This window comes from Cyprinus carpio, chromosome A5, assembly GCF_018340385.1.
Source record: "Cyprinus carpio isolate SPL01 chromosome A5, ASM1834038v1, whole genome shotgun sequence".
Lineage (NCBI taxonomy): Eukaryota > Metazoa > Chordata > Actinopteri > Cypriniformes > Cyprinidae > Cyprinus > Cyprinus carpio.
In genome coordinates this window covers 6,163,361-6,185,471 of record NC_056576.1, presented here as the reverse complement: position 1 = coordinate 6,185,471, position 22,111 = coordinate 6,163,361, and the positions used below count along the sequence as shown (strand labels likewise).

Below are 22,111 nucleotides of genomic sequence, written 5' to 3'. Positions count from 1 at the left end.
AGTATGAAATGGGTAAAGATTAAAAATGTCTTCTTTTGTGTTTCACAGAAAGAAATCCAGCACACTGGTTTGGAACAACATGAGGGTAAATGATGATGAAATCCTATTTTTACAGGAAAAGGGATTCTGTTTAATGAGATATTAAAGGGATAGTTCACCCAAAAATGAAAATGTGATGTTTATCTGCTTACCCCCAGGACATCCAAGATGTAGGTGACTTTGTTTCTTCAGTAGAACACAAACCAAGATTTTTGGCTCAAACCGTTGCAGTCTTTCAGTCTTATAATGTAAGTGGATGGGAATCACGGCTAAAACATACAATAAAACTAAGAAAAAAAAAACAAATTAAACCCTGCGACTCGTGACGATACATTGATGTGTAAAGACATAAAACGATCGGTCTGTGCAAGAAACTGAACAGTATTTATATCATTTTTTACCTCTGATTCACGCAATATTCAAACTGTTAGAACTCACTTGAGCTTGTTCTCAGCAGAAGGTGGCCAGGTGCATGAGGCATTTTCATCTTCTTGTTGCTTTATGGCGGATCGCAGACTTATAAGTGCATTACCACCACCTATCTCTCAAATGGACCATTGACACTCCTAACTGAGATTGTAGATAGAGTGTCAATGGTCCATTTGAGAGATAGGTGGCGGTAATGCACTTCTAAGTCTGCGATCCGCCATACAGCAAGAAGAAGAAGACGCCTGCTAAGAATGCGCTCAGGAGAACGCGCTCAAGAGAGTTCTAACAGTTCGAACATTGTGTGAATCAGAAGTAAAAAACTATATAAATACTGTTCAGTTTCTTGCACAGACCGATCGTTTTGTGTCTTTACACATCAATGTATAGTCTCGAGCTGCAGGGTTTAATTTGGTTTTGTTTGTGTATGTTTTTTTCTTAGTTTTATTGTATGTTTTAGCCGTGATTCCCATCCACACTCATTATAAGACTGATAGACTGCAACGCTTTCATTTAAAAATCTCCATTTGTGTTCTACTGAAGAAACAAAGTCACCTACAGTACATCTTGGATGTCCTGGGGGTAAGCAGATAAACATCACATTTTCATTTTTGGGTGAACTATCCCTTTAAAAACAATTATAATAATAATAATAATAAAATGAGCAATGTAGACTTAACAATTACAGCAAAATAAAAAGTGTGAAATAGAGCTGGTGTAAAAACACAATCAGACATGCAAAGACAATTTCTTGAACAGCTGGACCTCCCAAAGCAGGTTTCAGATAGCCAGTAATTTTTCTTATCACTCTACAGTGAATAAGTGACTAGACAGGCCCACCGCAGAACTGCAAGCCCCTCACATCCTCAGCCATTAAGGCACGGCGCAGGATTAGTCTGCTATGACACGCTGTTTATCAGGGGTCGAGGTGTGTTTGTGCCATGCGCTGACTACAAGAGAATGATTGACAGTGGCTGGTCTCTTCACTGAGGTGGGTGGAATAAAAGTTCCGTGAGCCGTTAAGATGTGCTTCAGCGGCCACCCAACACGGCCTCCTTTAATTCCACGTTTTTGGCACCTTAGGTTCGTTTTTTAATTTTGCAGTCAGCAGAGTGGATGGTCATGTAAGTGCAGGAGAAAAAAAAATATATACTGTATATGTGATTATTATGAATTTTTAAAATGTTATGTATATATATATATATATATATATATATATATATATATATATTATTTATGTAATCTTTTACATTTTTAAAAATCACAGAGAAAAAAGTGTTTTGCAGAAAAAAAAACTTATTTTTTTATATACTGCATTGTAACTCTGCTAGATAGATAGACAGACAGACAGACAGACAGACAGACAGACAGATAGATAGATAGATAGATAGATAGATAGATAGATAGATAGATAGATAGATAGATAGATAGATAGATAGATAGATAGATAGATAGATAGATAGATAGATAGATAGATAGATAGATAGATTGATTAGCATAGTGGATGATATAAGATTTACATATTTAATCTTTACATATTTAAAATTATTTTTTCATGATTTTGTCATTCTGCATTCTAACTCTGTTGTTATTAATGATTTTTAATTATTTGTAAAAATGTTTTTTTGCATTTTGCAGGCAGCTGGGAGGATGCTTACGTGGCTCCTTATGTGCAATGTAAGGAGCCACGTGGCTTACGTGGCTTTAATAATAATAATAATAATAATAATAATAATAATAATAATAATAATATATATATATATATATATATATATATATATATATATATATATATATATATATATATATATATATATATTTTTTTTTTTTTTTTTTTCTCCAATAGAACCAGAATTATATGAATTAAATGTTAGTGCTGATTCGTGCAAATGATCTGAGCTGCAACATTCATTTTATAGCCCTATACTCTACTGGATGTTAGCTATTGACTCATTAGTGTCTATTTTTCTCATTAGGTGTTTTAGAGAATGTTGATACTTAAGAAACAACGGTGTGCATTAAAGAAGCTATGAAAAAGCAATTAAACTCTCTGCTGAGGAAACATTAAGTGCAATGCCATTGTTCTACAGTTTTAGGTGATTTTGAAGATGCTCTTTAAAAAAAAAAAAAACAGAGGACAAGATTGTAAACACACCACAGCTGCTTAGAATGACTAGGATAAGATCCACACACACCCACTGCCCTCCAGAAACAGACACACACACACACACACACACACACACACACACACACACACACACACACACACACACACACAGTATTCATGAGGTCAATGCAAGATGACATTTAAAGCACAGCAGACAAAGGCAAACAAATACAAGATAGAAGGGGTGAATATGAGACAAAGCATGAACATTTGCTCTGCTCTGCTCTACTCTTAATATCATTCCGGTGTTCTAATTTGGTGTCGCTTTCATTTTTAATGGCAACAAAATAGAAAAGGTAGCCACATTCCCTATTCAGACCTCAGGCACAGAAATGCTAATTCAGCACAGAGCACATCGCATGAAATGCATCTCTCAGACAGCGGCTCTCAGTTTGAGCAGACGTCTAATCAGTTAACGGTGACTGAACGGGAACAGGATCGACAGAGAGGTGCATGTACATAGAGAGACAAACCAATTCACGACTGTAGTGATTTCTGAATTATGTCCACAAAAACAGTAACTGTTGCAATACCATGGTTTAGTGATGATAGTATCAGATGAGGAGATGTGTGCCGTCATATTTGGAAATGATCAGAATGTAAATTTTTCACCATATATATATATATATATATATATATATATATATATATATATATATATATAAATGGAAAAAAATAAGAGACCACTTGAGAATTCACAGTTTCTCTCGATATATTGTATGGATTTGAATGAAATTTTAATTTTTGTTTTATTCTAAAAGGTCTGATAACATTTCTTCTAAATTTCAAATAAAAATATTGTCTTTTATAGCAATTTCTTTTCTTTTTTCTTTTCTTTTTTTTGCAGAAAATGACAATTCGTCAAAATAACCAATGTTTTCATTTGCTGTGATTGAAAATCTGTTTGTTTGTTTTTGGATTTCTTAACTCTTCTAAAGTGAAAACATTGCCATTGTGTTGTCTAAAAATGAATATAAACATGTCTGAAAACATGGCATCTTTAATGTTATTTTGATCCATTGTCATTTCATGCTCTAAGTCTAAATTACAACATTTTTATTTAAAATTTGGAAGAAATATCATCAGTAGTTTAAAGAATAAAACAAAAATTAAGTTTCATTCATACACAATGAATCGTAAAAACAGAGAAACTATGAATTTTTGGTCACACTTTATTTTAAGGTCCAAGTCTCGCTATTAACAAACCATTAACTTCAACTTTTGCCTCAATAAACTACTAATTTGCTGCTTTTTATTAGATAGTAGATAGTTGTTAAGTTTAGGTGGGTAGGATTAGAATGTAGAATATGTGCTTTATAAGTACTAATAAATAACCAATTTGTTAATAATAGGCAAGTTAATATTAAGAATTGGTTACAGAATAGTGGTGTTATTTTTTCCATAGCTGTATATATATAAATTAATTAAAAATAAAGTTTACACACACACACACACGTGAATATTTTTTTAATATAATCATTTTTTTTTATTCATTAATTTTAATTCTTAAATCTATCTGTCTATATAAAAAGTTTATATTAAGATGTCAGGGTTATCAAACATAAAAAATATTTTTCTGTATTGCTATGGTCCTCATCCTCTGTTTGCCTGATGTGTAAAGATGTTGATGACAGACCGAGGTCTGATTGTGAGTAAACAGGCTGAAACAGCTGTGTGCTGCTATAGCGGCTGCCAATTTAATTTCTCCACCTGACACCTCACATCAAGCTCTCCACACACACTCATACGCAAACATTAACGCCTGATATTGTCTATTTGTTTGAGATAAAACAGATTTTTGTGCATAAGGACTGTACATTATGTAATGATGCATGTATTGTACATGTATGTATGCTTTTTGTTTGTTTTTTAAAAAAACTTTATTTAGATGTCTTATTTAGGATAATTTGACTTGATTTTTCGAATCTAGAATCGTAATTCATTATATATTATTATAATTTGGTACCAATCCTAAAAGGATCAAATAATAACCATGTAAACAACAAATACAATCCTACAAGATAAACTAAAAATGCAATTTGTTTAGAATTAAGGGTTTTATTTGGTCCCTTTTAATTGGTTCTGCATTAGCAGACTTAAAGGTTTCTGAAAATTACATTTTTTGGATTTAATTAATGGTGCTTGCTAATCATTACTATCACTATTGCTCTACTTGTTGTTAGCAATTTGAACAAAACTAAATATTAAACTTTGTTGTTGCACTTTTATTGCTACTGATATACATCTGTGCAAATCAATATTTCATGCCCATGCATTTATTTATTTGGTAAGTGGCTGTTCAATAAGCACATTAGGGTCCAGAATAACCTGTTTGAGTTTATTTCGTAAAATGAATGGCTGACTGTAGGTTATCTCTATAACAAAATTGGTTGCTTCAAATAAAAACAAAAAATAGAATTCTTAAAATTTCTCCATTAAAATCGACTTGGGCCGCCTAGCAACCACCAAAAACGCATAGCAACCACTATCGGCAGCTTTGTGGTTGCAAGTTTTTCATGGACAAGCACATTTTTCTTCAGTCATCTAGCCTTTTGTACTGCAAAATCACACAAAAAAAAAAATGTTCACTTGAATGCTGTATTGAAATGCTGCATGTGAGGAGATGAATGGCAGGTTTTGGGCTTGTGCTGTGTTTTTATCAGATGATTGCTGTGGATTAAGATGGTCTGGTTTAAACCTCAGCTACCCTGGGAGAGATCTTACAGAATAAATCCCAGAAATCACGCAACCTTTGTGATGTTTCTGTCCTTTTGCAGGATCTACTGACTGCTGGAAGCTCAAGAGTTCAAGCGCAAGTGCATTAATCCTTCAATGCCATTAATCTGGATTAGTCAAACAAAGACTTCCGATAATCATCTTTAATCACTCTTGGAAATTGCCTGGGCATGCCAGGAATACATCAGCGGTTGGGATTTGGTGTTGTGGTGGGGGATACGAGGTATTTTATAGAGCTAATTTACAGTCTTACAGTCTTTACAGTGTTTTAAAGAAACATCCCTGCAGTGTTACGCTTTTAGAGACACACAGGATCAAATCTAGGACTTTAGCAGTGTTATTTTAGTATTAATTATGTATTATCATAATATTTAGTAATATTTTGAATTAGCTTTTATTTTTATATTTTCAGTTTAAGTTTTAGTAGTTTTGTTATGTGCTTTTGTCATTTTTTTAAAGATTTTTATATAAGTGGCGTGTATGTACAAATGCACACACAGAATAATGTTTTCTTTCAATTTTAGATCAATTGTCAACCATATTAGATAGTTTTTAAGTGTCTTTTTCTTACCTAAGACACATTAGAAGAATTTACAAAATCCTGTGAATGCGATTGTAAAATACAGAATCAAATGATTAATCAAAATCAAACTACATCTGATTGTCAAAAACAAACTTAATCTTTCTGCAATTCCAAAACTTGAATCGAACAAACTCCCGAATCGAATAGAAAATCTATGTTGTGAATCAAATCGGTTTGTCTACCCAAAGATTTACAGCCCTAATTTTTACATTTCTGAGAAACAGTGTTGTTAATGAAAACTAAAACTATTAAAAATATTTTTTGGTAATTGAAGTAATTGTAAAGCTTAAATAAGCGATAAATATTAGAACTTAAACGCAAATTAGAAATTTTGCTTTGGCAATATTTGAAATAAGTTAAACCAAAATAAAAACAAAAGCTGTTCAGAAATATTAATAATATTAATAAAATAAATAAAAAAACGAATAAAAATAGCAATGGCATGTAACAAAATTACTAAAATGTAACCACTCTGAAACCAATGAGGTTTCAAAAAGAAATGCAAAACGTGTGTTAATTAAAAGAAAACATACATAATGAGAGATTTATGTATGATGTTTAGTAGGCCAGCCAATTTTGACCAGCAACACCACAAGTGTGACAAGGTGGAAAAAATCCTCCAAAAAGTACAAAAAATATGCAATTTTTGGGTGGAAATTTTTGTACCCTGTATGAGCAAAGTAAGTTTTGCAATATCATAATATTCTGTTAAAAGAAAAGTGCACAATTCATATCAACTTCTGTTATAGTAATTTTTTTTTTGTCATTTTTGGACTTTGAGATTTGTCCTTATTCACTTTCACTCTAGGAAAAACAGGCCAGGAATTTCTGCTAAGCATCTCCTTTTGTGCTTCACAGAAGAAAGTAAGTCATCTGGGGTTTGGAACGACATGAAGGTGAGTAAATTATAGACTTTTCATTTTTGGGTGAATTATTCCTTTAACAGACCCTCGAAATAAATCATAAGAGAGCTAACTTGCATAAGCCTTCACGAGCGGGGTCTCGCTCTAAAATAAATATAATCCAGAGCTCTCAAATCTTCACAACCCCACATTTACAAGTCTAATTTAATCTGCTCAGTGAAACGCTCAAAGCCGGTCTCATCGCTGAGCAATGACAGTTTTAAATAAGAGTTTTAAACCCGAGTAACTGTACAGCTGGAGGGAGCTGTGGGTGGTTTTGGATTTCTTCACAGAGCAAAACCAATCACTGAAATGCACATTTGATATATAAAGACTCTAATAGACAGCATTCCCTCTCCCACAGCGTGCTCAGAAAATCTTCTCAAAGCCACAGCCTGCTCTCCTGCTCCTAATTAGCACCGGGATCGAAAATAAGTTTGCTAATACCAACGGCAACCGAAATAAAATGAGGGTTTTTTTTTCACGTTAAACATTCTTATGTGAGAAAATAGATGCCTGCTGGGTAGTTTCAGGCATTTAATGCGGTTTTCTAGAAAGCTGTATGGATGCCTTGTCCTCATTTATTCACACTTTGTTACTAAAACCTGCTTGTGTGGGTTTAAGCTTCATAATTTGCTAATTAGAATTTGTAGTCTAATTAGTCTTTCAAACATACTGGTTAATTTGGATGAATATAGCTCGAAAATACCGTCAGATTAAAGCTGTAATTGCTGCTGCCAAACACCAGCTTTATTAACAAATCCTGCGGCAAACTGAGTGTAAGAAGCTGAACACTTGACAAAATCACAGGCTCTGCCAGGAAACAAATTTGTGTTTACAAAGCTGATACAAACAGAAAGTTCACCAGGTTAGTGGAATCAAATCTTTTAAAAATATTAAGAGTTTTGTTTGAGGCTCTTAACAGAAGAAAAACTAAAAATCCACTACCATAAACATATTCAGCTGTGTTTTCTGAGTTATGTGACATACAGTATATAGTATTTAGAGCATGTGTCTTGAACAAAAACAACAAAATCTTACATTTTATTTCATTAGTTAGTTAGAAAAACTATTTGCCAATTGGGAAAGAAAAAATACATTTCTTAAACTGCATTTTAAACAGATTTATTTCTTTGCTTGTTTATTCTACGTAATTTATTTATTACGTAAATATTTATTTGTTTGTTTGTTTGTTTGCTTGCCAACTGTTTGCCAGTTGGTTGATAAAAAATTAGGATTAATTCTCTGAAAAGAAGTCTCAATATATTTCATAATAGATATTAATTAATAGTTTATATGCAGTTTTGCTATTTTTATGGGATAATGTGAAATTTAGAAATTTCGCGTGAGGCTAGGCCAACATTTTTACATTTGTTTATAATTTTTTTTTAGTTTAATTCCATTTTTAAACAATTTATGGGTACGAAAAATGCATTAAAAAAAAGTCTTAATGGATGTTTAATGGATGTTTAGATATTTTACAGGATAAAATTTTTTTTAGAAAGTGCACCAATAATCAAGTAATGAATGAATGAATGAATGAATGAATGAATGAATTATTTATATATTTTTTACTATTCAGAGATATTCAACTTTTTTTTGCTATTCAATAACACACTTGATCTTTAATGTAAATTAAATGAAACAAGGGATTGTCTTGTTCTCCATTCATTAGGCTGGATCTTTCTAAAAGTGAATGATGTTCATGAGCTGATTTAATAGTAATCAATTTTTCTCATTTCAGCATTATCTCCCACATTTATCGGTCAGTTCATTCACGCACACACACACACACGCACACACACACACACACACACACACACACACACACACTGTGGGCGACTTTAACCGTTTAAAGCGCATCAGTTTCTCTCTTCACTACAAGATGAGGATCTTACAGCTGCAGCTCTAATCACTGTAATTAAGAGATAATTGGCATTAATTATTCTCACATAAGCTCATCGCAAATCAACAGGAAAATGGCTGCTGCTGGTTTCCACACACGACACACCGTGGTTAAGCTCTCAGAGACGCTTTGAAGCATGTGAATTTACATCACAATACATGTCTTCTCCTTACTGAAGTGTAAAGCATCTGTCAGTCAAATGCAAGAGTGATCATTTATATTCAGTTCATACTGGTTTAATATTGGCACATTTGGATGAAATTTGAGCTGCTTTCATCAATCAGTTCTGTGCATTTATTTTTGACTGTGCAAGTCATTTGCAATAGAGATTTTATAATTACAAAATTAAGCATACATATAAGATTTTCCTAAGTCAAGCATCACTATTACTAGTGCTCAAACTTAAGCATAGTCATTATTTTAAACAAATGAATCAAATCATGCTGCTTGTTATGTGTTGCAGACAAAAAAAATCTGAGAAAAATATCTGAGCCATACCTTACATATCTTTCAAAAATTACAGAGACTTGAGGATGCAGAACATATAGCAACACCCAAGAAACAACCCAGAACCCCCTAGAACTACATAGCAATACCCTAGAAGCCAGCCAGAACACCATAGTAACCACATAGAAATACCATTTAAACAACCCATAATACTCTAGCAAAGACATAGCAACACCCTATAGACACAACTTAGAACACCATAGCAACAACCAAAAAAAACCAACCAACAAACAAGAATGAACACAAAAACACACACACAACAATGTAGCAACACCCTAAACAACCCAGAACCCAACAGCCACCCAGAACTTCCTAGAACCACATAGCAACACCCTAGCAACAACTCTGAACACCCTAGCAACCATCCAAAACATCATATCACCCATATACCAACACTCTAGAAACCACATAGCAACCACATATCCAAACCACAAACCACATAGAAGATAATCAGAGATAAATCTTTTAAAGATTCCAGCAGATCATGGCTGATTAACAGCAGGTGAGAGACTCTCTAGCTCAGGGGTGTCCAAACTACGGCCCACGGGCCAAATGCGACCCGTGGATGAATTTTAAGCGGCCCACAGCTGTCTTAAATAGTGTATATTATATATGACCCGCCATGCATTATTTACAAAATAGGCCTATGCACTGTGCAGTTTCACAAAGTCAACACAAGGTGGCAGCACAAAATTTTAGACCAGCTGTAGCGAGTGATAACAATTTGATAACTCATATGCACTCTCATTTCTTAAGCGAACGCAAATTCCTAAACACATCAAACGTGGAAGCGCGCAACTCTTTTGAACCACACTTCATGGACATACTTTGCACACAAAAAGTATTCTCGTAGCTTAATTTGTGTTACGACGATGGACAGAGGTCTTATGGGTTTGGAACGACATGAGGGGGAGTAATTAATGACAGAATTATCATTTTTGGGTGAACTAACCCTTTAACATCTTTAGAGATGGTTTTATAAACTATTCCAGCCTGATGAGCAACAACAACTCTTTTTCTGAGGTTCTCAGAGACCTCCTTCGTGCCATGATACACTTCCACAAACATGATCAGACTTTGATCAGACTGTTCTTTAAATAAAACAGGGCATGCATTGACACCAGATAATCATCCCATTGATTGAAAACACCTCTGAATAGATGGACTCTAATTGCGCCTTCAAATTAACTGTTAAACCTATTTGCAACTCACAGATATGCTATTTTGGATAATTTTCCAGAATAAATGAAAAAGTTTTTTTTTTTTTTTTTTCAGTTGTTTGATTGGGTTCTCTTTGTCAATTTTCAGGACTTTTGTGAAAATCTGATGATCTTTTGGGTAATTTTCTTGCAGAAGTATAGAAAATTCTAATGGGTTCACAAACTTTCAAGCACCACTGTATTATTTATCAATAACAAGAATTAATGAGAACCACTTTAACAATTTAATAAATTAAATGTTAATTAATTCCCAAAGAGGCTATTTTGTACACATATTACACATGTGAAATGTCTATAAATCTTGCATAATCCTTAGATATGACAGCAAAACATTTCGGTTGGACTGACATTTTTGTCATTTTAGTTTTAATTTTTAACTCTACGTACAAGTCTGAGATCACTTGCAGTTTGTTTCTTTATCCAGTATAGTCAAATTTGTTTCATTATAAAATATGTTATCAGCAATGTGAATAAATCGGAATAAATTGTACATTAATTTCAGTCTGGGCAAAGGTGACAAATAATAAATATCACTGTTTTAGTGACCTAGAAATCTTTTTGCTTCGTTGTGCATAAGTTGCATAAGTTTATTTTGATTTGTGTGTTTCTAAATCCTAAAGCTTTGTTTCTTTCCAGGTATTAAATAAATAAATAAAAAATCCCAGCTTCTCAATGCCGTCTCAGATGTTTGGTCCTGCTGTGCAAAACAATGTGAATAATGACCTGCTCGCAGGTTTCAGGGCATGTTGTCGATAGTGACAGATCAATTCGAAAGTCATTTTCTCCTCGAAAGTTGTTTTGTCTTTGAGGAGTCATTTCATGGCTAAAGCGTGTGACCGTGTGTTATCACTGCAGGCAAACGACCCACAGAAACCTTTCCAAAAGGGGTTTGCAGAGATATTATATGTTGTCAAAACACAGCCTGATGACAGAAACAGCAGGTTTAGCACTGCATCGATTTTGTGTCACTGAAAGCATGCTTCACTGGAACACAACAATCCAAACACTGATCCCAGACGCAATCTGAAAAGTCAAATCATAGATTTCATGCAATAATTCAGACACATGTCATGATTATGGAAGACTGTTTCCACCACGGGACTAAATATAATTTCATAGACAAAGAAATAAAGAATTCCATGCTATTCTGACTTTACATCTCGTTATTCTGACTTTTTATCTCAAAATTCTGACTTTATATCATGAAATTCAGACTTTATATTTACATAATCCAGAATTTATATCTCACAATTTTAACTTTACATCTCGTTATTCTGACTTTACATCTCACGATTCTGACTTTACATTTCGCGATTCTGAGTTTACATCTCACGATTCTGACTTTACATCTCACGATTCTGACTTTACATCTTGCGAATCTGACTTTACATCTCGTTATTCTGACTTTATATTTACATAATTCTGACTTTATTTCTCACAATTTTAACTTTACATCTCGCGATTCTGACTTTACATCTCACGATTCTGACTTTACATTTCGCGATTCTGAGTTTACATCTCACGATTCTGACTTTACATCTTGCGAATCTGACTTTACATCTCGTTATTCTGACTTTATATTTACATAATCCTGACTTTATTTCTCACAATTTTAACTTTACATCTCGCGATTCTGACTTTACATCTCGCGATTCTGACTTTACATCTCGTTATTCTGACTTTATATTTACATAATTCTGACTTTATTTCTCACAATTTTTAACGAAGTACATCTTTTCTGACTTTACATCTCACGATTCTGACTTTAGTTCTCGTTATTCTGACTTTACTTCTCACGATTCTGACTTTACTTCTCGTTATTCTGACTTTACATCTCGTTATTCTGACTTTACTTCTCACGATTCTGATTTTACATCTCGCGATTCTGACTTTACATCTCGCGATTCTGACTTTACATCTCACGATTCTGACTTTAGTTCTCGTTATTCTGACTTTACTTCTCACGATTCTGACTTTACTTCTCATTATTCTGACTTTACATCTCGTTATTCTGACTTTACTTCTCACGATTCTGACTTTACATCTCACGATTCTGACTTTACATCTCGCGATTCTGACTTTACATCTCGCGATTCAGACGTGATTCTGACTTTACATCTCGCTATTCTGACTTTACATCTCGCTATTCTGACTTTACATCTCGTTATTCTGACTTTACTTCTTACGATTCTGACTTTACATCTCGTTATTCTGACTTTACTTCTTACGATTCTGACTTTACATCTCACGATTCTGACTTTACATCTCGCGATTCTGACTTTACATCTCGCGATTCAGACGTGATTCTGACTTTACATCTCGCTATTCTGACTTTACATCTCGTGATTCTGACTTTACATCTCGTTATTCTGACTTTATATTTACATAATTCTGACTTTATTTCTCACAATTTTAACTTTACATCTCGCGATTCTGACTTTACATTTCACGATTCTGACTTTACATCTCGCGATTCTGACTTTACATCTCGCTATTCTGACTTTACATCTCGTGATTCTGACTTTACATCTCGCTATTCTGACTTTACATCTCGCGATTCTGACTTTACATCTCGCGATTCTGACTTTACATCTCGCTATTCTGACTTTACATCTCGCTATTCTGACTTTACATCTCGCGATTCTGACTTTACATCTCGCTATTCTGACTTTACATCTCGCGATTCTGACTTTACATCTCGCGATTCTGACTTTACATCTCGCTATTCTGACTTTACATCTCGCGATTCTGACTTTACATCTCACGATTCAGACTTTATATTTACATAATTAAGACTTTATATCTTACAATTTTAACTTTAAATCCCACAATCCAGACTTTATATCTCACAATTCTGAAAAAAAGTCAGAATTACAAGATATATACTCAGAATTGAAAGGAAAATTGTGAGATAAAAAGGTGCAATTATCTTTTTTATTTTTATTATTTGTTATCCTGTGGAGGAAACAAGATTCAATCCATGATAAAACTGTCTGTGATGGGTAATGGGTAATTCATGACCAATTCGTTTATTGCGTCTGTTGTGGGACAAATGAACGAAAGACTCAGAGGTAAAGTAATCATTTATGTTTCTCATAAATTATCTTGTGCATTATAATGATTTCTTAATTCGGAATATGATCAAGACTGCATGAGTGGATATGTTTGGGGAATTCGGTTGTTGAAAATATAACATTTAAATGAACAAAATGACTTGAATAAACATTAGTTCATTTTGATGAGTGAGTTCGAATGAGAGAGTCAGTAAAGTGATCCGATCTTCCCATCACTACTCTCCTCCTTTTTTAAAAACACATGGGAACTATTCACAGACATTTGTTCCTAAAATACTTGCTTTAATAAAGTCCCTTTATGTATTGATTTACACTACATGAAGACACACTAAACTGAAATGGGTGGGAAAATGAGGAAGCTTCCAAAGATGGACATTCAGATGCATGTGCATGATTCAGGGACTAACCTGTGCACACACACCAGCCAATCAGATCCTGATATAACCTCACTCACTCGGCCTCATTAGCCAGCTATACCTTGTTAACGATGGCAGACTCTCATTGGAATGCACGTTAATTATGCTAATAAGGAGAGCACTGCTCAAAGTATTATGTTAATGTCCCGTTTAGGAAGCATAAATCCAAGAAACACAGTCTGCCAGTGTCAGGCTAATGAGGAGACGCTAATCGCGATGTGTCCGTTTGCTGCATTGTTAGGAGCCACTCGTACTGGATGTGTTCTTACATTTAAAAAACAACTAGAAAAATGGAAAGAGAAACATTTTATGGCGAAGCAAAGATCAAACTTCCATAATACACCTTTAAAAATATATATATTTATTTTGACAATAATTCATTATTTTTCTAAAAACATTATTTAACATTAAATATTCTTAATTTCAAGAACAAATGTAATTAATTGTACAGAGACCATGCTTTTTTTTCAATCTTTATTTTTTAAAGTCTCTCCCCAACCAATCCAAAATGGACTGTCTTATAAGAAATTAATTTAAAAGTTACTATCATAAAAAAATAATAATTAATTAATTAATTAATAAGGACATATAATATAAATTATAGTATTCTGTATATAGATTTAATTTACTTGTAAGTAAAAACTAAATATATAATTTACTTGAATGAAAAGAACACTTCATTTCCCGAAATGAATCACCTGCATTTAATTTCTTTGAACTGCAATTCAGTAAATTCCTTTTCCTGTCATTCCAGCTCAGTTTTCTATGTGTTTTGGCCAATTCAATTCAAACTCATACCAATGAAGTGAAAGGAGACAAATCTTCAATTCTGAATTCTACACGACCCCGCTGTCTTCGCAGTCAGTATGTGAAGGTAAAGTAGGCAACCAGACCTATCTGAATCCAACGTTCACAAAATATCTAGTCTGTTAAAATTCCTTCATCTGGTCAGTTTTAAAGGCAGCATTTTTCTTGCATTGCGTGGTCACATTTCAAAACATTTCCTCAGTCGTAACAAGATTAACTGGTAAATGTCGAGAGGTCATTCCTGAGGAAAGGCCAAGCCATGAAGCTTGGTGGAAGCCAATGTGAGCTGTAATTCACCTCTGATGCTCATGCTTAGTCATGTAGATTTATTGATAGAAACTGTAAATGAAGGCCACTGAGAGCGTCCAGCACCCGTTAGTGTGTGTGCAGCAATCTTTCTGGAACAGGAACAATCGATCGATTTGATTTCCCAAGACTCCTCTGAGTCTTGCGTAGGAGGGGAATGTTTTTTCAATGTTCTCTCGAGGACCCTCTGAACGAAGACTTTACTACAGCTTCTACAGCTTTCCACTAAGCAACTGTGAGCTTTAACACTGATATTCTTACCCGGAGGTCTGATATTAAGGAACATTTATTCACAATCATGTCATTCCAAACCTGTATGAATTTCTTTAATATTATCTAAAGAATTCTCTGAGCTGCTCATTTCTATAATATGAATGTAGTGACTGGGCTGACGAACACAAAAATGGTCAGGTTAGCCCAGATAACAAACTGAGGTTATAAAAATGTTGTGGGAACATTGTTTTGAAATGTTTTATGATTATAATGGTATTTATGGGTTACAAAAACATTTCTTACAGCATTCTAGTAACTTTATTTTCACCCAAGAAATAACGTTATTTAATTGTATATTTTTGTTAAAATGTCCTGTTTTTTTCCGTCATCATTATGACATCATTTAAATGTTTCTTAGAATGTTCATCAAGTATGAATAACATCATAAGGATGCTTTGAGAATCTTGATGTCGGAATGTTTTTTCTCAAGTTTATTAGAGCATATATCAAATATGAATACAATTTTAAGAATGTTCCATAAACATTACTTTAAGAACGTTTTGTCCTAACATTTAAATAACTTTACAAATGTTAGTGAAAGTTGTGAGAATGTTCCCCGGTATACTGTAATTTTAAGACAATATTTACTGAAAATCTCCCACTGTGGCATAACTGTCAAATGCACAAATATTTTTTGTTATTTATTGTTTACTTTATCATTTTTATACTGTTCAAAAAAATTAAGTAAGATTTTTGTTAGGAAAAAGTCTCATTTATGTGATCATAAAATCAGTAAAAAAAAAAAAAAAAAAAAAAAAAAAAAAGTAATTTTATTATAATTACAATTAAAAATAACTTTTTATAATTTAATGTAATTTAACGTAATTTTTTTTATTAAATTAATTTATATACATATGATCCTTCAGAAATCATTCTAATATGCTGATTTGCTTCTCAATTAACATTTATTTTTATCATCAGTGTTAAGAACAGTTGTGCTGCTTCATATTTTGGTGGATTCTGTTAAATAAAAAGTTCTATTTGAAATAGAAATCTTTTATAACATTATACATCTTTACTGTCGATTTTGATCAATTTAATGCATCCTTGCTGAATAAAAGTTTTATATAAAAACTTACTGACATTAAATTTTTGGAACGGTGATGTACATACAAAAACAAAACAACAACAAAAATAAAATTAAAATTAAAATTAGACAAAAAGGAGATGATAATACAAATAAAAATCAAATTCAATACATGAAAGTGGAGCACTAAATTGTACAAACAAACAGATTGTATGTGAAATAAGAGCAAAAAACTGATATGTAAATGATATGCATTGCATTGCAATATTAATATACATGAAACATTCAGATGATGATGTAGAATTTTTATTTGCAGATCTGATGCAATGATATTTAAAATAACCTAGAAAAATATAAACAAGCAATATGTTAAACTATTGTACTAGACCTAATTTTAACATTTCAAAGGGAAGAAGAATGCATGTTGTCTTCATAAAAAGCATTATTATTTGTAAATCAGCAGGTTGTAAAGAAAACATCTTCTGCGAGACTTTTTGATTTCTCGTCATCAGCTATACGAATGCTTTAACTCCTTGAAAATTGTGTCTTTTATCTGTAAAATTCAGCTGTGAAAACCCCCTCTGCATTCGACTTCTGCAGCAAACACGGATATAAACACCGCCGTCCCTGAAGCAAACTGTCTTGGTTTCTCTTAGGTTGTTGTCTCACCTGTATGGTAGCTGTCAGGGATTGATTCTTTCATCTAGAACAAGGGAACAAAGACTGCTTTTAGGTGATGCCAAGAAAAGCACCAGAGCCAAGGTGAAGTAATGCGTGCCTTGTCTCCAGTGGAGCGTACGGCTTTGATCAGACGTACACAACGGTTTTGGCACACAAGAGCTTGAAAAGCCCAAACACATCATATAATGGGTATGTGTACGCTTGAACCACACCTGACTCCTCTGCCCTCATCTGAAATGTATGAACCGCGTGTGTTTGACAGACTGAATAACAATGTGCTCTTAAAATGTCCTCATGAAAATACTGAATCGTGCATTTGCACCTGAGACAGAAAAATGGGTGCATGACTAGAACTTAATACAGTTTCTTTTTTGTTATTAAAGGAACAGTTTAACCAGATCAAAACCAATCAATTCAAATATGGAAAACAGAACGGATTTACTTTTGTATTTTAGAGAAAGGCTTTTTTTGGTCAAGAATTTCAGACTTCTTTTTCTTTCGGACAACAACAGAAGGGAAAAAAACTGTCTGTATCCCTATTTTCATTGCTATGATTTTTTTTTTTTTTTTTTTTTATCTACTTAACTTTATAATGCAAGTCTTCCTATTGTTCAGTTTTTTTAGTTTTTTTTTTTTTAAATGCCACTGCATCTACTCTGATAATAAAAGTATGTTAATTAAAAGGATTTAAGTTAGATTTTATTGTTTTGTAGCTTAAAGTAGGGGTTTCAGACTTCTTTAGTTTCCTTTGTTCATTTAGATTTTTCTAGGTTATTTTAAATACCATTGCATCAAATCTGTAAATAAAAGTTATCTATAATAAAGGAAGGTCAAATATAATAAAGGATTTAAGTTAGATTTAATCACACACTTTATTCAATATTAGTAGATTTTACTTAATTTCATTTCCAGGTTTTGGAACACACTTCATTTCAGTTGTAGAAAATGAAGCAAAATCTTTATAATGCAAGTATTCCATTGTTCATTTAGATTTTTTAGGTGATTTTAATTACTCTGTCAGATCTGCAAATAAAACTTATTAGAGCATGTTTTGAATATTTCAATAAGCTGCCAAGCCAAGAACCCTATTTCCAGCTGGCCTGTAGATGTAAAAGTCAACATTAAATTCTGTTCACAACCCATTTACCTTCTGTAATGATGCATTTACAAGTAAAAGAGGATATTTAATGATATTATTGATTGCAAAGTTGGCATTTCATATGAATCCAGTACCCAAAGAAGGGTTTTTATCAGGGACTGATAAAATGTAGATGAATTGCATTCATATTTATAAAGCGAGATGCCTTCAAGTGCCAAATAAACATTTTACTTTATTAATAAAAATAATCTGATTAAATAATTCCAATGAGAAGAACTGCCAGATTGCAGCTTGGCTCATAATTAGAAAATGTGCATGCACAGGTTCTCCATTAAATAGAGCTCAGCCAGAACTAATAGTTTGGCAAGTTTGACAAGATTTTGAAAAAGTTGCATTACCTAAAGCTTCAGTTTGACATTTGGATAACATTACTTTTCCCTTCATACATCCTCATCTGATCTCTCTCACCTCCTCTCCGAGAGGTATCATAAATTAAGACAGGTCATTTCTCCAGAGTGTTATCTATCATATGTATGAAGTGGATTAATTCATTATGACTGTGTGTGATATATGACAGCCACTCAAGAGGGTCAAGAGTCCAGGAGAGCAATTAAAGCAGTTGAGCAGACATCAGCATCTTAAAACAAACACTATGAGCCAAAGATTTACTGCTATACTCTTCATTACCCAAATCAAAACTAGACATAAACTGTTCTAAGTCATGCACGTGACTCTTTCATAAGCATGGCATCAGTCATAATATATATTCCCATGAACAACACAGAGAGTCTCAACTGTAAGAATGACATTTTTACCATCAGTCAGTCATCCATCATCAGCCACTGTTTACATTACATAATTTCACATGAACCTCGCCTTTTCCCAGTCTCTGTGTTTTCTGTTATTGGATTTGAAAGTAACAGTTTCTTTTCAAATGTTTTAATTTTGGCCTTTCTTAAGAATATTCATGAAATTCCTGAATTATCATGCGGAATATCATGTATTGGTTTAAAATTTTGAATTTTGTCCATCTTTCTCAAGTGGTATATAAGAAATTGTTTTCAAATCAAACAAAATCTACTTAACTCTATAAAGCAATGATTTTTCTAGGTTATTTTAAATACCATTGCATTAGATCCGCAAATAAAAGTTTGATTTACTCACTCACATTCAATATTATGTTGCAAAAGTATCTGTTTCAAAAATTTTAATAGATTGCGCACAATTAAGTTAGCCAAAGTTAAGAACAAACTTTGAATAACGTTAATCAAACATTTCTTAGAAGTTAGGTGATCTTTGATAATGTTCTCAAAACATTAGCACAAAAAAGTTATTTATACATCATTCACAGTTCATTTTTTCTGAAACATTTTAGTTGGACGTTCCTCAAACTATATTTACAGAACATAAAAAAGTAACTTTCCCATAATGTTTACAAATGGAATGTTTGCCTTATGTTTCTGTAACATTCACGTAACCAAGGAACAAAGTTTAAAATACAAACTGAACATTTGGAATGTTCAGAGAACATTCCAAAAAAAAAAACATTTTCATAACTCAACAGGAGCGTTAGCAATATTTTTTGTCAGTTTGTTCAGAAACCATTCAAGTAACATTCCTATAATATTTTCAAAATGATAAAATGGAACATTCAAATAAACCAAAAAAAAAAAAAAAAAAAAACGTGTTTAAAACATAAAAAAAAGACTTTTGAACATTGAGAAAACAAACAACGCTTGCATATCTTAATGGTATTGTTGTTAGCTGAGCAGAGGTCATAGCTGTGTGATCCAAATGTCCTCTGACCATCTTTAATGTACAGTACAATACAATCGCCCTTTAATATGTGGCCGCAAGCGTCCATTGATTACTGTAATCTATCACATTACAGTACAAGTATAGGACATATTAGAGCAAGAATACATTCAAATCTTATTGGTCTGATGACAGTGGTGACGACAGCACCCACTTTATCATGTTAAGATGTTTAAGTGGGAGTCTGAGCAGATGGGAGCAGCTGCACCGTCCAGCCGTACCGCGAGTCGGTCACTCCGAGTTGTCAGGTCTGATAAACGAGAGCCGAGCTGTTCAATTTCACATTTCGTCCTCGTCATATCCAGCGCTCGGTGATCATGCGCCACTGACCCGCGGAGGGCGGGCAGGAGGATATTGATAAAACAATTATCTGCTCGCCGCTCATTTGATTTTCTATTTCAATTACCGCCAGCGAGGACGGGAACGGGGAGGATTGCACTATTGATTTTTTTTCTCTGACAGGAGAGTGCGAGACTCCTTCACAGGCTGCTTTGATGACACCGCAGCCGTGTAATAGCACGCTGTCTCGTGTCCTTGTCTGCTTCTCCAGTCTCACTTGTTGCAATTATGTGTTTGGGGAGAAACGGATGTTAAATTACTGTGTTAAGGCAAGACCCAACAAGCAAAACCATTGTTTTTTTTCATGCACTAGTCTTGTTTCAGAGTAGGAAAAAGAAAAGTTTTATTCCTCTCATTATTCTGAAGGTTTATACTGAGGGGTTGGTTCATATGTCATTCACACGGATGTACTCCTAAAACATGTTGAAAATGTATTTTTTTATGCCTGTTGTTGACAGTATTTTCTTATTTTTGGAGTGATAAAAATATCCCTCAAAAATCCCTTCTATAATAACCTTTAACTCTTAGCATTTTGAACCTGGCTTTATCCAGTAAATCTATGCAAATTTCTGGAAAAGTTGTAATAAAAAAGAATCGTCTTAATATACTGTGATTAATCAAGTGGGGGAAAGTATGGTTATCTATTAGCTTAATTTTTACCCTATTCACCTGGGGTGTCTTGCCTTAATATAAATATTTTGGAAAGGCTAAATAGAGATGAAAAAAGTTACTATGTGTTTTAATAGAAGATTATGAAGATTAATATTCTTTTAAAATATCTAAAAAGACCAGGGATGTATATTAAGAAAGTAAATGTGATCAGTTGTGCCAATAAAAAACTGTCAACAAATGTTTTTGCTGACTAGTCGAAGAGTTATTTGAAAACTCATAAGTCATAACATAGCCTAACATCAGCTATGATGATTAATCATTGTAAAAACAAATTACTCAAATAGTCGAACAATCTTCAGATTAGTCAGTGTATCAACATAAGTGCTAGTTGCAGCCCTATAGTGTGTGTTATCACTTTATAGCACCAGTTAAAAGCCCTTTAAACTTTATCTAATCAACTCAAAGCATGAGATTCCCAGGAGACTCTATTGACTTGACTGACAGACAGTCATAAACCAAACCTGCTAAACAGCGATATAAAAGAGCTGCAATGATAAAAGACAAGGGAAAAGAAGAAGTGCACTGTGGGAAAATCAAGCCCAGTGCAAAGCATTTATGAGCTCCTCCTTTTAACAAAGCAGAGTGTGTCACGGTGTCTGTTCTGTGTCTCCCTGGGTGGCCACTAGAGGTCTCACTTCCCCTTATCGTCACCCCACCTTAGAACTGCATTTCCCATAGTCTTGTCTGTTTCATCACTGCTCATTGCACTCAGCTGTCCGTGGTCACTAATCATTGCACTCAGCCAATTCCCCGTTAGCATTGTCATTTCTCTGTGTATAAATACCCCGGTTGTTCTGTCATTGTCACGGAGTCCTTGTTGAATGTCACCCTGTGTTTTCCTGGTTCCCTGGTTTCTCGTGTTTTTGGATGTTGTCTATGTTTCTTGTTTTGGACGGATTACCTGGATTTTGACCTTTGCCTGGATGTTTTCTGATTTTGGATCACCCCAATAAACACACTGCTTTTGGATCTACCTGTCTGTGTGCGTGTCGGGACAGAAGGACTCCGTCATGCCTAGATCCAGCGGTATGTTTTTTGGGGTTTCTCCCCCCCAGCCATCGAGCGGGAGAGAAGGATGGAGTTTGAGGGAACCCGCCTGGTCATTTTTCGTGGGAC

The 22,111-nt window shown here is 33.7% G+C and overlaps 1 protein-coding gene across 2 annotated transcripts in view; it reads right to left on the bottom strand.

The window, feature by feature from the left end:
- LOC109080555 (pre-B-cell leukemia transcription factor 3-like) overlaps nt 1-22,111 on the bottom strand; it is a 49,873-nt gene that overhangs the window by 16,135 nt on the left and 11,627 nt on the right. The window lies entirely within an intron of this gene.